We start from the raw sequence: 17,559 nt of genomic DNA, 5'->3' as shown, positions 1-17,559 counted from the left end.
CTTATATTAATAATAAACTGCTTGGCCTATTGCTCAGGTTTATAACTAACTAGCTCTTATGCTTAAATTAACCCATAATTCTTGTCTATGTTTAACCACAAGGCTTGGTTCCTTTTCTCAATCAACATTCTCATCTTACTTCTTCTATGTTTGGCTGGTGACTCCTACCTCGGCCTTTCCTCTTCCAAGCCTTCTCCTAGTCTGGTCATCCCATCTACACTTCCTGCCGGGCTACTGGCCAACCAGCATTTTTGTTTGTTTGTTTGTTTGTTTTTGTTTTTCAAAACAGGATTTCTCCATGTGGTATTGGTGCCTGTCCTGAATCTCGCTCTGTAGACCAGGCTGGCCTCAAACTCACAGAGATTCATCTGGCTCTGCCTCCCAAGTGCTGGGATTAAAGGCATGCACCACCACCACCCGGCCACCAATCAATGTTTTATTAAACCAATAGGAGTGACAAATCTTTACAGTGTACAAGAACATCATCCCACAGCAAAAATCCATTTTTCTAGGGTTAAGATTCTTAGTAAAAAATGTCCTCTGGTGTTCAGCTTGGAAAGACTGTGCAAGCCTCTGCTTTGCTGTACTTCAGTGTGGGACAGTTACATCATCTGTTTCCCCTAACAGAGAAATGGGAATTTTGAAAGTGAAAGCATTGGTTTGTACTGCCAGCTAAGTTTGGCAGTTAGAAGTATATTTTCATCATGATTTTTGAAGCTTAAGAGCTAAAATTTATCATGGAAAATCCTACTTAATCATAATCTCTTAAAGCTTCAAAGATATCTATGAGGGCGAACAAACAGCCACAGGGTTTCCAAAATGAGTGCTTTCATGTGTGGGTTCCCATTGGGTCCTCTAAACTTTTACCATATTTTCCGTGTCTAGATTTTAATGCTTTCTAATTCAGGATGTGTAGATGTACACAAACATGGAAGATCTGAGATTGCATAGTTAGTTTTCATCTTCTCAATCCACCAGTAATCTCAACGGCTAAATCTGTTAATGTCTTATCAAAGTGATTCCTAAAGGGCATTTTCTCTGATACTGCTGACTGGGAACACAATTTTCAGGGATTGTTGATAAAATGCCCTTTGAATATGAAGTTAAGTTTACCATTTTACTGATGTGTGTTTTGGCTTTATTTCTTGGCCACAGTGCCATCTCTGTGGTATGCACGTCTGTGATGAAGGCACAGGTAAATGGACAATAGTAAATATTTTTGGTCAGTATTTCTTCTCCTCAATTGAGGAGTTATAATATTCTATTAAGTATTTAAGGGGGTGGATGATAATTTTCAACAAAAGCAATCTATGAAAATTCCTCAAAGAACCAATTACTTTATTATTTAAAAATAAAATAAAACAACAACAAACTGCAGTATGTCTCTTTTCTTAGTTAGGGTTTCTATTGCTGTGATAAAAAAATTATCCAAAGTAGCTTTTGGGAGGAAAGGATTATTTCATCTTACAGCATAAAGTACATAATTCGGGGAAGCTGGGGCAGGAACCCAAGGTAGAAATCTGGAGGCAGAAACTGAAGCAGATGCCATGGAGGAATGCCATTTAAATGTTTGTTCTCCATGGTATTCTAATCCTGCTGTCTTATAATACTCAAAACTACTAGTCTAGGGTGGCACTGTCCACAGTTCAAGGCAATACTTGATACTTTGGCTCAAAAAATTTCTTTTGTAGATTATAGTTTGAAAAGCATAGCTTGGTCTACACAACGAGTTCCAGGAAAGGCGCAAAGCTACAAAGAGAAACCCTGTCTCAAAAAACCAAAAAAAAAAAAAAAAAAAGAAAAAAGAAAAAAAAAGGAAAGCAATATAAATCTGTTATTCATGGGACATAAATGGACATACTTATTTCTATTTCAAGATATTCCTGTTCTGAAGATTTGCATTCTAATAATTATGAATATTCAATATTTTCATGTTACAGGTTAACTTCCCTTAGTATTTTTTTCAAATTGCTAATTGCTATGATATAATGTGAAGTCTTCATTCACACTGTTCTTAAACATGTTTTTTTCTGACAATGAAAATGTTTGCTATATCCAAAGTACTGGTTAATTTGTCTATTTTTACAAAGGAGAAATTACTACATTTTCAGTTGTAGTTGACACAACACACTTTGTCTTTAAAATTATGGCCAGGATCATTTTTACTCAGATGTTTTGTCCACAGTGCTAGGATTTCAGGGAAGTGGAAATTATTTTTTGTACTCTGGTAAAGATCAGGTCATAATTTGCTAACTACTATCATAACATTGTCAAAGGAAAATTGAGGCATCATACTCTATTGGGTACTAGTAATTTAATTTTTCCATTGTGATTGTTCCATTGAGTTCAAATAATAATACAATTAACAATATCATTACTTGGAAATTCAACTTCATAGGTGTCTTAGTTAGGATTTCTATTTCTGTGAAAAAACACCAAGACTGTGGCAAATTTTATAAAGAAAACATTTAATTGGGGTGGCTTGCTTACACTTTCAGAGGTTCATTCCATTATCACCATGTTAAAGAGCTTGGTGGCTTGAAGACAGATGTATTGCTGGATTAGTAGCTGAGATGCCTACATCTTTCAGGCAACAAGAAGTCAACTGAGATGCTGGTTGGTATCCTGAGCATAGGAAACCTCAAAGCCTGCTCTCACAGTAGCACTCTTCCTCCAACAAGCCCATATCTACTCTAACAAAGCCACACCTCCTACTTGTGCCACTCTCTATGACATTATGAGGCCAATTACATTCAAGATACTGCAGTAGGGTGGTGCTGTGGAATAATCTTTTGTACACTATGGCTATGCATTACTCTCATTGTTTTAATAAAGAATTAACTGGTCAATAGCTAGACAGGAATAGGTTAGACAGGACAGCCAAACTGAGAGGATTCTGGGAAGAAGAAGGAAGGAGTTAGGAGGGGTCACCTGCCAGACACAGAAGAAATGGGGGATGAACATGCCCTGCTGAAAAAAGTTACTGCCATATGGTAGAGTGTAGATAAGTAATATGGGTAAATTTAAAATCTAAGAGCTAGTTAGAAACAAGCCTAAGCTATTGGCTGAGCATTTATAATTAATGAATAGTCTCTGTGGTTATTTGGAAGTCAGCTGACATGACGGATCTGACTTGATAGAGAGAAAAATTTTTAATGAATTGCAATGACATAATTATTTTATTATTATAAGAGAAGGAATTACTTTTGAAATGGTATAGAAAAGTAGTTGTATTCTTGCATTAGACAATTAAAACCTATTAATTGATTTTTAAAATGTGAAACATTGACACCTTGCAAAGGAATATCCAGATGGGACACAAGAGATTATGACAGGTCCTAAAGTAATCATTTTGGTCTTACTACAAAATCCTAATTCAAAAGTCAGACCAGGATTTGAGGCACAAGGTATAGAAATTTTACTAAAGTAACAGTTGATTAGTAAACAGCTGCTAGTGTGGCTTGATCTGGTACAATCAATAGAGTTGGTTCATTAGCACAATGATAATGCTATACACTTATCTGAATGTGAAGAAAAGGAATAATATTAGCATACACTCAACACAATCACATTTTACTACAAATAAATAAATATCATCAACATATTTCATGTATTACTTTCTTCTAAAATGTGAGTTGTTGTCTAAAGTTTCCACCAAGATTTTCAGTGTTAAGTTATACTAAATAAATTTCCATTTTCCTAAAACTTCTTAGTTTTGTTTTTTTTTAATCATTAAGACAAGAAAAAATATGTTCATTTTTATCTTAAAATACAGTGTGTCCTACATAGATGGAGTAGAGTAAAGAATGGTTGACAAAGATTTCCAGTTCCTAATGTCAAGAACATGTAGAAGTTACATTTTCAGCAAAATGACTTTGGAAGTATGATTAAATTAATGATTTTAAGACCACTAGATCATTCTGGATTATCTGAGTGGGCCACGGATGTTATAAAAAGTGTTCGAGAGGAAGAGGGAGATTTGAAGCTCAAAATAGATAAAAATAAAAATAAAACATGGGAATTTTTTATTGTCTCCAGAGATGAAGAAAAGGGTTAAGAACCAAAAAATACAAGACAAATAATCTAAATGTTGGAAAAAGCAAAGACTAGATGCTCCAGGACCTGGGAATAGCACTACTGCCCAGGGATCTTTGTTCCCACTGAGCCTAAGGGAAAAAAATGTTGCTTCAGCTTCAAGGTAGTGGTAATTTCTATAACTGGTGTGCAAAGAAAAAGTGCTAGATTTCAGTAAAAAAGGAGAAAGTGGGACTTGACTAATTTTGACAAAACGAGCCCCCTCCTAGCATAAGAATTAAGAAGAAACTTAGATAAATGAAACAATTATTTGGAAAAAGCTGAAATAACATGGATTAATGAGAAAAAATGGAGACTAATATGAAACTAAGACCTAGACAAAAAAGGGGGCCGGGAGGTGGTGGTGCACACCTTTAATCCCAGTACTCGGGAGGCAGAGCCAGGCAGATCTCTGTGAGTTCGAGGCCAGCCTGGTCTCCAAAGTGAGTTCCAGGAAAGGCGCAAAGCTACACAGAGAAACCCTGTCTCGAAAAAAAACCAAAAAAAAAAAAAAACCAAAACAAAAAAAAAAAAAGTGGGAAGTCCATGTCAATTATAAACTTGATGGGCTGAAAAGGGAGAAAAATGAAGAATTGGGAGATTGAAAAAGGAAATGCTGTGTGGTGATCAGTGGGGATTTCAAATTTAGAATACATAGCTTATTGCAACATGAGATAGTGGAGATACTCTATGGCTGCAATAGTCTGTGTATCTACACAGACTCATATTTGGAACCCTTTGAGGTGGGATGGTATTTCTGTACGCAATGAATATGTGTTGCTATGATTGGTTAATAAAGAATCTGCTCTGACCTATGGCAAGTCAGGTTATAGCCAGGCAGAAAATCCAAGAGAGAGACAGGAAGAAGAAGAAAGGCAGAGGCTGGAGAGACCCCAGACAGCTGCCCAAGGAGCAACAAGATGCCAGCAGACAGGTAATGCCATGGCCACGTGGCAACATATAGATGAACAGAAATGAGTTGAGTTAAGTTATAAGAGCCAGCTAGCAAGAAGCCTGCCATAGTCCATAGAGTTGGTAATTAATAAAAGCCTTTGAATGATTATTTTATAAGTGGCCATGGGACTTCAGGACTGGGCAGAACCAGAGAAATGCTGGACTGCTGGGCTGCCAGGACTGGAGAAAGCCTCCGGCTACAACCTTTTGTTTGTAAACTGTGTTTCTATTTTGAAATCTGTGAGGTTTTAAAAGTAGGACCTGGCAGGTGTAAGTATACCACAAGGATCTGGCTTTTGAGTATGACACTCATCGCTGCTAACTCATCAAGTTCCTTCTTGTCTCCTACCATGTGAACACCTCTCACCCCACACTCCTCTTCAATATATGGATCAGCTCCATCCTGCCTTCTGTGCTATGGAAATCATTCTGCAAGCATGATCCACAACGACTCATTCCTCCCTTCAGCTGTTTGTGTCAGATATTTTGTCATAATGATAAGAAAGGAGATAAGGACCAGCACCCAAACTCTGAGCTGCTGAGAACTGAGTCTGTCCCTCTTCATTCATCCCTCATCTGGGTCCCATTTCCTCTTCAAACAAACAAACAAACAAACAAACAAACAAACAAAACCTCACGATAAAAAAACCAACTTACAAAAAGATGTGCATTCCTTTCTATTTGTTCAATTATTAAAGATTGTTTTAAAGTCTTTAGGATAACTAGTATGTTTTACCCTATTAAAATGTCTGTGAAAAGTATTTGAGGCAGTGCGTTCCTGCCTTGACTCTTCATGTTCACATATACGTGGCAATACTGTTGACTTGTAGGTACATGATTTTGATGAATGTGATGTTGATTTGCTAATTAAATTCATTGAATGTGTCTACTGAGCTTTTTCATTCTTGTCTTTAATAAAGTCAGGGGAAAACAGACATCCCTGTTTTCTAATATATAAAGCAAGGATTGAGAGGAGGCTAAGAAGATTTATAAGGCTAGTGAAGTTTATAAGAGATCAACAGAAAGTAAATAGTACAGAAATAAACCTTTTAACAAAAGAGCTTTCTTATGCTCCATGGCCTTTTAAGTCCATTCTTTGTGATCCATCCTAGTGATTCCTGCAAGAGTAAATTATTGTACCTTAGTACACAGAATTGAATTGTTCTGGGTCAAGGAGTACTCAAACATAATATAGAAAGTTCTATGACCTCACTCACAGAAATAAATTATCCTTATATTGAAAAGATGCTTGTTTCATAAGTTACACACAAAGTTTCAAATACAGTGCTTCTGGTCATACATATATTTATTATGTATGTATTGTCCATAGTATGTAATATGTTGCTAGTAGGTGTTTTTCTAGTATTTACAAAGATAGCAGTAAGATTTAGCAACATTATCCTGGGAAAATTAAGTAATGTACTTTTTTTTTTTTATAATGGAGGACAATGCTTTCCTTCCTATAGTAAATGAGCTACCGTAATTAAAAATGTTCTTAGCCTATGTGTTGTTGGATTTTATTTATTTTTTGTTCTTTTGTTCTTTTGGAGAGCCCACCAACCAGCTCCCAGATAAACCACACACAGAGGCTTATTCTTAAACATAAATGCCCAACCTTAGCTTACTTGTTGCTTGCCAGCTTTTAACTTTAAATTATCCCATCTATCTTTTGCCTCTGCACTTTTTCATTTTCTTTTTCTATATACCTTTCTTTGTTTCTTACTCTGTGGCTTGCTGTGCAGCTAGGTGACTGGCCCCTGGAGTCCTTCTCCTTCTCTGGCTACTTCTCTGGCCCTTCCTAAAAAGAAAGGGGAAATGTTTTGGTGAACTTCTGAATTAATTTTCCTGTTTTGTTTCCATGTTGTCTTTCCCTGCTTCTTGACCATGTGTTGTACTAAACTCTTCACAGAGATTCAAAGGTGGACACTTCCTCTTGACATTTCATCATGGCATCTCACACACTTTGAATGATTGTTTTATTAATGTTTTCTACTCATTCCCCAGTTTACGGCTGAGGGTAGAAATACAAATGAAAATGTCAGGCGGATGGCCTCAGGCTGTTAATAAGAAACAGGTCTCCATAGAAGCAATCAAAGAAAGTAACTCTAATACTCTGGGTATATGATTGACATTTTAGTACGTGCCAATCCTGATTTTTCTACTATAGCTATTAACTTTGCTTTTCACTTGTTACATTTTGATAAAAATAACAGTCACTTTGGGCTTAAGAATTGGAGAGTTTTGAACAGACATTTCTTTCCTCTAGCAAACAAGCAAGATTTTTAACACAGCCTTACTTGTTGGGACAGATGAAGAAGGAAGCTGGATGACAAACCACCCCCTGAAGTGAATATAGGAGGGATGTTTAATTGCTAAAAAGAAAGAACACTCACCTTGAAGATTCCCACTTCATACAGTTGTATACTTAAAATTTAGTTTTTAATTGCAATATCATTTTTCCTACTCTGATATTTACTTTTATTAAAAAAATTACAGCATTCATCCCTTAAATACTATCTGAATTTCAGACATGCCTTATTCTCCACACCTTATCATACCACCATGTTCTTGGTCTCACTTGGCACTGTTCATTAGAGAAAAGACTGAAAATTTTAGAAAGTGTGGGTATTAGTATGGAACTATAAAGAAAACAAAAGAAAAAGAAAATGGATGTGACAACATTCATAATTATAGGTAGTTTGAAAATTTAGTGACCAAAATAAAATATTAGTAAAAAGTTACTCTATAGTAACTTATTTTAAGATATCCAAAATATGTAATAACTAATACCTACTGAGAATTAATTATGACCCAGGTTTGATATTAAGCATGTTTTTGTAAACATTCACTCATTTAATTATTAACAATTTAGTGAAGTAGACACTTTTGTATTGAACACGAAAATAGTGAAACAGATAGCCAATGTAGAAATTAGCGCCTAATGCAGTCACTAAGTGTATAGTATCTAAAGCAAATATCCTGGATTTGAAGTGTGGATCTATTTTGTTCCAGCACTTTAAATCTAGGGGATTTACATGAAACCTCTGTCATTAATTTTACTTAGGTGTAAAGCAGGTGTATTCTAATATATAACACAAAGCTATTAGAATGATCGAGTTAATAAAAATACATAATATAGAAAAGTGCTTGGCCTACTATAAACACTGTATGGGAGTTGTGATAGGGAAATCGATTGTATGACAATGGTTAACGTTAGAGCTAGACTAAGATCCCAGGTCATCAGATAGATGGCATACCATTTCAATACACAAATCTCCCACCTTCATGCAACAGTCTCCATACTCTTCTTTTTTAATACACACACACACACACACACACACACACACACACCAGTCAATATAAGTTATATAAAATTTATATTATTCAATATACCTATTTTATAGCTTAAGACACTATGTGTCAACAATGTTAAGTCGCTTGCCATGGCTGATGAAACAATAGTCCTTGTGTTCATGGAATATATTTTTCCCATGATAAATCTTCAATGTCTCTTGAAATAACTACTCATGCAATAGTACATCATATATATTTATGTATGACCAATTAGTGTTAACCGCCTCGGCTCTCAACAGAATATGCTGAAGATTCCTGTAGTTTTCACAGTGGGAGTTGTTTCCTACCAAACACTGAATGTTTTAGTGACTGATATAAAATATGTCTGTGGATTGACTTAATTATCACAAGAGAATGGTTTTCATTGTTATCTGAAGGAGATGAAAGCACTTCAGTGTGCCCTCTGCACTTTTAAATCCACTGGCATCAGTTACTACCAGTAATTCCAGAAACACTTCTGTCCACTTTTCCCATGATGCTTTACATAAACCAGATGTCAGAAAGATTTGCTGATACTTATGGCCCTAATTCATTCTTTGTTTCAGGATCTCTATTTTCCGTGTTGTTAACACTGGTTGTTGTGCTGTATTCAAACATTGATCTTTAATTTCTTTCCATGACTATACCTTCCATGCAGTATCAATTTTTTCATCATATTCATTTTTTTCTGAAATATAAAAATGCTTTTTACTTTAGTAATATTTATTTGTGATATCAAGTGGAATCCATAAAAGTATTAGATCAAGTATATTTCTTTATTTTGGAAAAGAACAATATCATGTGGTCACAGTTTCACATTAGTTATTAAGCCGAAGTTAAGAAATACTGTGGACTAGAGACGATGCTATATAGTATCTTTTAGAATGTTCATTTATATTTAGCTTTTGTTATGCTGAAATTTACCTTTAATCACTCATAAGAATTGTGAAACCTTTTGATTTTTCAAGGAGATCTTAAAAATTTTGGAAATCCTTAGCTTAATAAAACCTCCACAATCAAAATAAATAAATAAATAAACAAATATACTCATGTGTCTAGAGGATAAATACCCTCCAAAATTTTTACTAATGAAGTTCTTTTACAATCAGTGTTTTTCTAAATGTATGTGCTGTAAAACATTCTAAAGGTTTTTGATCCATACCAATGAATAAATGCCATGCTCAAACTTGATTAGAGAAGGCTCCTCTTTTATAGTAAAGTGTTATGAAATATTATGAATATAAGCCCTCTTATCTGTTTTGGCCCTGTTCAGTGGATATCTCTGGGAGACTTGCTTCCTCTTTTTTTAAGGGAAACAGAGAAGAAGTGGATCTGGGCACAGGCAAGGAAGGGGGAGGGATCGAGAAGAGTGAGGGGAAACTGCAGTCAGGATATAATGTATGAGATAAGATCAAAATAAAAAAAAAGATGTTGAGAATAAATAACTGTTTGTTGAATGCTTAGTCCTAAAGAAGACATTAACTATGCCCACCCCAAGACTCAAGGAACATCACAGACAAGGAGGCAGAAACAGAAGATAGAAAGAAAGGATTTTTACCTAGAAAGAAACACTAACTTTTAAATATAACATTGACATTGCTATCATGAATTCAGAGTAGCTCAGATTTACTTCACTCTGCTTGCACAAGATTGAATCTGTTCATATTAACTATAAAAGTGGCTCATTGATCTCTACTCTTCCCTGGAGAGTTTTTGGCTGTCAGCGAATGGTGGTAGAGAAGTTCTGGTTTTCAGTGTTCTAAACGCTGGTGAGGCACCTTCATTCCAGTGGATAGCTCCTCACCATTCCCACATGGCAGTCTGTGTTAAGTTCAGGGGCCAAATAAAATAATAAAATAAAATAAAATAAATGCAAATGTGAAATTGAACATGAAATTGCAGTGAGTGTGGGTTTTAACAAGATTGGGAAAGGATGCGAGATGGTAGGAGGGTCAGTGTAATAGGAATTAATCACATACTGTTACATTATATTAAAAACAAATAAACTTCAAATATTTAAAAGCAGGGAGGTGAGTGTGAGTTGCCTACTGCCGAACCTGATGACCCAGGCTTTGTCTCTAAGACCAAAATGTTAAAAGGAGCAACTTGACTTCTGTAAGTTATCCTTTGGTCTACACACACACACACACACACACACACACACAAACTATACACATGTAACAAAATTAAAATTTTGTTTTTAAAATATTTTTATTCTTATTTTATGTGAGTTGGTGTTTTGCTGCATGTGTGTTTATATGAGGGTGTCAGATATGGTAGTTACAGACAGTTGTGAGCTGCCATGTGGGTACTGGAAATTGAACCTAGGTCCTCTGGAAAAGCAGTCAGTGCTCTTCAATCTCTGAGCCATCTCTACAGACCTCAAACAAAAGCATCTTGATAAACAATATAATAAAAACAACAAATAACAAATAAATAAACTCCTGAAAAGAAAAAAGCAGTTTGTTTTCTAAAAACTATTAAAACAAGCATTTATAAAGTATTTAGATCCATTTGCATTCTGCCTTCTTCCTGCACCCACCCTCCTCCATTTTCATGCCTGGCTTTTAAGACTTGAAATTTTCCACAAGGACATTGCAGAAGAAATTGTCCTCTTGGTATTCTTAGCTTGGAATAGAAGTTAAAGTATAGTAAATAACATGAGGAAGTCTGTTTTTTTGACATTTACAGCTCAATTTTACCAATTCAGAAGGTTTGAATAAGCTTCAGATAAGAATCCAAGCTTATCCAGGGTGACCTTGAATTCTTAGACTTCTAAAGTCATATCCTTGGTAATCCTGGATTCCTTTTGAAGATATTAGTCGTTGCATTCCAGGAGAAATCTTAGTTTGTCTTTGTACCTCACAGTCAAGGATAAGTAAGGTCATAGAGTAGCCACATTATTAAAAATGTGAGATTAGTATATCTTAAGAAGAAAATTCTTTATGAACTCAATGATGGAAAGAAGTGGGGAGAATTTGATAACAACCAATTCTAGAATGCTATACAACTCAGCACATTTGAATTAATATTATTTAAAGTAATAATTACATTGAAAAAGTAGATATGATTTTTGTGAACAGACTATTCAATTTTAGAGATACAATAGATCATGATTCTATAGAGTAAATAAAATAACACAAAAAGTGATTTATAAGTTACATCAATAAATACAATCTAGTGTTGATGAACTCTCTTTAACACAAAAGGTTATGTGCTATGTACTGCATCCTCTATAGTATTATATTTCAGGAAAGGCTCAGATGACAGTCAAGTTAATTTCCTAATGTCTAAATAAGAATACAATCATTTTTCTGATGCCTTCACAGACAAACTTACTTAAATTCATTCAAAATTCAAAGCTCAACTGATAAAAAAGCATTCAAAGTATTTGAGTGAATAGAACTCATTCCTTTGAACTTTAAGTTTACACAAAATCATAAAAAGAAGTAAGGTGTCTGCCATTTATCTTATGACACTCATTACCAATTTTTCCATCTGCTAATTTGTTTTCTACTCTACTTTGCAAATATCAGATGTTCAAAAGCAAGTTCTGTACCACATGTTTTATTAGGCTTGGTGTATGTAAGTTTAAATGGATTTAGAGGAATTTTTAACCAAAGGATAATGTAATGTGAGCATGTTCTTATACTTCCTCTTTGAAGGAAAAATCAGACTCCTGCTATTATCTTCTTTCTAGATAACAGATTAACATCTGTGCAATTATACAAACCTAAAAATTACTTTTTTCCCCATCTGAAATAATTGCTTTAAAAATCATAATAAAAAAAGTCCTGAACCAAAATGAAGAGCAATGTGAGGCAAATTAAATGGCAAACTTTCTCATTAGCATATCAATTTTAATGAGGCTATTTTGATAGGAAATCTTGAAAGTAAGATGTGTGGAAAAAATTATTGGAAAATATTAATGTAACTAATACATTATAATTTAATGCACATATTTTCTGCTTTGTGAGTGAGACTACTTTTCAAAATCAGAAGCAAAAGAGAGCTGAGATAAATTATTTTTCTTGTTTCAAAACTGAAGAAAAATAATTAAGACATAAAAGGCTAAGTGGCTGTATTAGCTGACATATTTGAAACGAAAAGAAAATCAGTGAAAATGTCTTCAATAGAACAAACTAACCTACAGGAGTCTTGGTAGGTGTCTTCTGGCCATTTCTAACCATGCATTTCAAATTTTGAGTTGATTAAATATATCTCATAGAATTTAAGAACAGAAGTTGTTCGTGGTCAAAGGCTGAGGGGAAAGAGCATGCACAAATGTTTGTCAATGACACATACAACCAACTGTCTAAACAATCTCTAGGACTCTATTGTACAGAAGAGAACAGAAGCAAGAAGTTTCAAAAGAATTAGAAGAAATACATTTTGAATGCTTGTATAACAACGATATGAGAGCATTTGAGGTCTGTTCTAGCTTACATAGTTCAAGATGTGTATGAATATACATCACACAGCACCCTGTAAATGCATACACTTAAAACCTGAAATACTCACATTGCCCACTGAACATCATGTCTATGCCCAGCCTTTGTTACACAATGGGATCCTGAATATAATGGCTTCCTCCTGTTTCTTTTGTTCCAGTTAATTTTGATCCTTTTAAGAGCCTTCATTGAGGGCTGGAGAAATGGCTCAGTGGTTAAGAGCACTGGCTGTTCTTCCAGAGGTCCTGAGTTCAATTCCCAGCAACCACATGGTGGCTCACAACCATCCATAATGAGATCTGGTGCCCTCTTCTGGCCTGCAAGTATGCATGTAGATAGAACACTGTATACATAATAAATAAATAAATCTAATTTTTTTATTTTTATTTTATTTTTGGTTTTTTGAGACAGAGTTTCTCTGTGTAGCTTTGTGCCTTTCCTGGAACACACTCTGTAGTCCAGGCTGGCCTCGAACTCACAGAGATTCACCTGGCTGTGCCTCCCGAGCAGTGGTGGTGCTCACCTTTTATCCCAGCACTTGGGAGGCAGAGCCAGGCAGATCTCTGTGAGTTCGAGGCTAGCCTGGTCTACAGAGTGAGATCCAGGACAGGCACCAAAACTACACAGAGAAAGCCTGTCTCGAAAAACAACAACAACAACAACAAAAAGAACCTTAGTCGAGGTATTATTTCTTTCTCATTGATTTCCCCATACCTTTAAAACTATTATGTAAATGTAAGGGTTCCAGTATAGGGGTTTATCATTGCTTGTTTATGAGATATTTCTAAAATCTACTAAAATTGGTTGCAACAAGGAAAATCCTAGTTCAGCTTTAAAAGTAGGAATCCTGATTTCTCATTGAACCTCAGATTCAAGGATGAATAAGGACACAGAGTAGCCACGTTATTAAAAATCTCAAATAAAACCAGTCCGAGAAGGGTAGTTTCTTGAGAACTCAATTTTGGAGAGGGTCTTTATAGCAATTAGGAACAGAAAATTAATTATAATTTAAAAACTGTTAACCAACTATAAACTACATAAATCATAATAAAGGAATGCTTAAAATAATTATACTGTCTATTTAGTATAAAATATCAGGCTTTTATTTGGCCAATTGTTTTAGGATTTTCCTAGATATTAACTACATGAAAGAAGAGTCATAATACTTTATTAAATGTCATAAGCAAGGTGCAAAAAAATAAATATACGTTAATTTCATACAAGGACAACACATTTGAGTATGGGTGTAAAGTATGAGCTTCTGCTTTTCTATAAAATATCCAGAAATATATTTATAGGTAGTTAATATTGATTTCTCTAAGGGCAAAAGTACATATAATAAGGAGTGAAATAAGATTTTTTTGTTTATCTTAAAATCATGAAGAAAAAGAACCCCCAAAATTAGGGGAAAAGTCAACTATATATAAGTTTGTCAATGATTACAAACTGTGATCCAGGATTTTTATGAAAATAAAATCATATGTTATAACTGATTTTCATAAAACTTTAAAAGTACCCAGAACAAAAGACTTGCCATACAAAGAATAGAAGTATAGTGACTACTTTTACTAAAAAATAAACGTAACATAAAACAAGAAAATGATCCCTCTATTGTATTGGTCTTCTCCTTTGCTATCTTTAAAAATATTTATAGTATGTACAGTTATCCTTTAAAAATAAAGAGAAAATTATAGCATGTTCTAGTGACAGAAAACATCCATAATTATTGACTTCCAAATAAGTACATAAAAATTGCTAGTGAAGTAATTTGTATTGTAACATACAGATCATATGATAATGAAGATGGAAAGATGAACTGAAGAACCAAAACTATATATATATATATATATATATATATATATATATATATATGCCTTGAGCAGCACTATGTCCCTACAATCAACTGCATAGCATACGGCAGAGTACTTCAAAAGTCAAAGAAGCTCATTTCTCCATGTTTATGACTGGGATGTGTGATACCTCCAGCAAAAGAATCTTACAACACAGTTCTTGAGACTAAACAAATGCAATGTCAATAGTATGTCATGTTTGGGGGTCTTTGGGAACCCACTGGTAAACAACTCACAAAGAGGTACTGAGGTTTTTATTTGCCAGTGTGTGGTGTCTAGTTGGGGTACTGTCCTCACATTATAGTGTAACTCCACTTTAACTCATTGTATGTACTCATATGTATTTTCTGCTGGTTTGAATAGTAATGGCCCCAATGGACTTATGTGTTGAAATACCAGGCCTATAGGGGTTGCACTATTAGGATATGTGGCTTTTGTTGGAGTAGGCATGACCTTGCTGGAGGAAGTTTTCACCCTGTGGGGAGGGTTTTGAGGTCTCAGAAGAAGAGCAAATAAGTTCACTTCCTGCTTCCTGTAGATCAAGATGTAAAATTCTCAGCTCCTTCTCCAGCACCTTCTCCAGCCTGCCTACATGCTGCCATGTTTCTCTCATGATGATAATGAACTAAAGTTCTGAAACTGTAAGTCAGTGCCAATTTAACGTTTTTCTTTTTTGTTTTTAATTTATTTTATAATTTAGCTTAATTTTACATATCAGCCAAGGATTCCCTTGTTCTCCCCCCTCCTGCTCCCCCCCTTCCCCCCAGCTCACCCCCTATTCCCATCTCCTCCAGGGCAAAGACTCCCCTGAGGATTGAGTTCAACTTGGTAGATTCAGTCCAGGCAAGTCCAGTCCCCTCCTCCCAGGCCGAGCCAAGTGTCCCTGCATAAGCCCCAGGTTCCAAACAGCCAGCTCATGCACAGAGGACAGGTCCCGGTCCCACTGCCTGGATGCCTCCCAAACAGATCAAGCTAATCAACTGTCTCACTTATCCAGAGGGCCTGATCCAGTGGGGCTCCTCAGCCATTGGTTCATAGTTCATGTGTTTCCATTCGTTTGGCTATTTGTCCCTGTGCTTTTTCCAACCTTGGTCTCAACAATTCTCGCTCATACAACCCTCCTCTTTCTTGCCAATTGGACTCCTGGAGCTCCACCTAGGGCCTGGCCATGGATCTCTGCATCCAGTTCCCTCAGTCATTGGATAAGGTTTCTAGAATGACAATTAGGGTGTTTGCTCATCCAATCATCAGAGTAGGTCAGTTCCAGCTTTCTCTCCACCACTGCCAGTAGTCTATTGTGGAGGAATCTTTGTGGATTTCTGTGGACCTCTCTAGCACTTTGTTTCTTCCTATTCTCACGTGGTCTTCATTTATCATGGTCTCTTATTCCTTGTTCTCCCTCTCTGTTCTTGATCCAGCTGGGATCTCCCACTCCCCTAAGCTCTCTGTCCCTCGACCCTTGCCCTTCATTACCCCCACTCATGTCTTCACCAACCCACATCTGACAGAGGACTGATATACAGAATATATAAAGAACTCCAGAAATTACACATCAAAATGCCCAACAGTCCAATTAAGAAATGGGCTATAGAACTAAACAGAGAATTCTCAACAGAGGAAACTCAAATGGCTGAAAGATATTTAAGAAATTGCTCAACATTCTTAATCATCATGGATATGCAAATCAAAACAACTCTGAGATACCACCTTACACCTGTCAGAGTGGCTAAGATCAAAAACACTGAAGACAGCTTATGCTGGAGAGGATGTGGAGCTAGGGGAGCTCTCCTCCACTGCTGGTGGGAATGCAAGCTTGTACCACCACTTTGGAAATCAATATGGCGCTTTCTTAGAAAATTGGGAATCAATCTCCCACAAGATCCAGCTATACCACTCTTGGGCATATACCCAAGGAATGCTCAACCACACCACAAGAGCACTTGCTCAGCTATGTTCATATCAGCATTGTTTGTAATAGCCAGAACCTGGAAACAACCTAGATGCCCTTCAACTGAAGAATGGATAAACAAAATGTGGTACATATACACAATGGAATACTACTCAGCAGAGAAAAACAATGACATCATGATGTTTGCAAGCAAATGGATGGATCTAGAAAATATCATCCTGAGTGAGGTATCCCCGACTCAGAAAGACAACATGGTATGTACTCACTCATAGGAGGATACTAGATGTAAAACAAGTATGACTAGACTGCTACTCACAACTCCAGGGAGGCTACCTAGAAAACAGGACCCCAAGAAAGACACAGGGATCACCCAATGACAGAGAAATGGTTGAGATCTACATGAACAACCTGGACATAATGTTTTTCTTTATAGGAGTTGTGATGGTCATGGTGCATCGTCACAGTAACAGAAATCCTAAGACATATTTATTTTTGAAATGTCTACAGCATTAGGTTTCATTATAGTTTGTCTAATGGTCTTTAGTGTAAATTATCTCCCCCTCATATCCCCTCCTCTGCCCTCATCTCCCATTCTCCACCCCTTCAATCCTTCCTGTTTCATTTTGTACCTTTTTAATTTTTATAACATTAAATTTTATCTCTGCTTCCTTAATAAGCACCTCTGCACTCCATTTTCCTTACTAGTTTCCTAACCTTTATGGGTATTCCAAAAGAATAATATGTATCTAAAATTTAAAGCTAATGTCTAAATATGTTTGCCAATTTAATGTGAACCTGATACAGGCTACAGTATTCTAAGAGAAGAGAACTCAAATTGAGAAATTTCTCTAATGGCGAAAATGCTTCCATAAGATTTGGCTGTAGGCAAGCCTCTAGAACATTTTCTTAATTGGTGATTGACCGGGGAGTCCCCCGCACATTGTGTGAGGTTCCATTCTTATGCTGGTGGTCCTAGGTTCTTTAAGAA

General features: G+C 35.8%; 1 long non-coding RNA gene across 1 annotated transcript in view; it reads right to left on the bottom strand.

Moving 5' to 3' along the window:
• The window catches only part of LOC131921218 (uncharacterized), a 33,510-nt gene that overhangs the window by 9,291 nt on the left and 6,660 nt on the right, over positions 1-17,559 (bottom strand). The window contains exon 2 of the long non-coding RNA XR_009381901.1: positions 6,735-6,826. This is a non-coding gene — a long non-coding RNA (uncharacterized LOC131921218). The remainder of the gene's footprint in view (positions 1-6,734; positions 6,827-17,559) is intronic.

Source organism: Peromyscus eremicus, chromosome 10, assembly GCF_949786415.1.
Source record: "Peromyscus eremicus chromosome 10, PerEre_H2_v1, whole genome shotgun sequence".
NCBI lineage: Eukaryota > Metazoa > Chordata > Mammalia > Rodentia > Cricetidae > Peromyscus > Peromyscus eremicus.
Note: the sequence above shows the minus strand (reverse complement) of the source record. Positions and strands in the feature narration are given on the sequence as shown.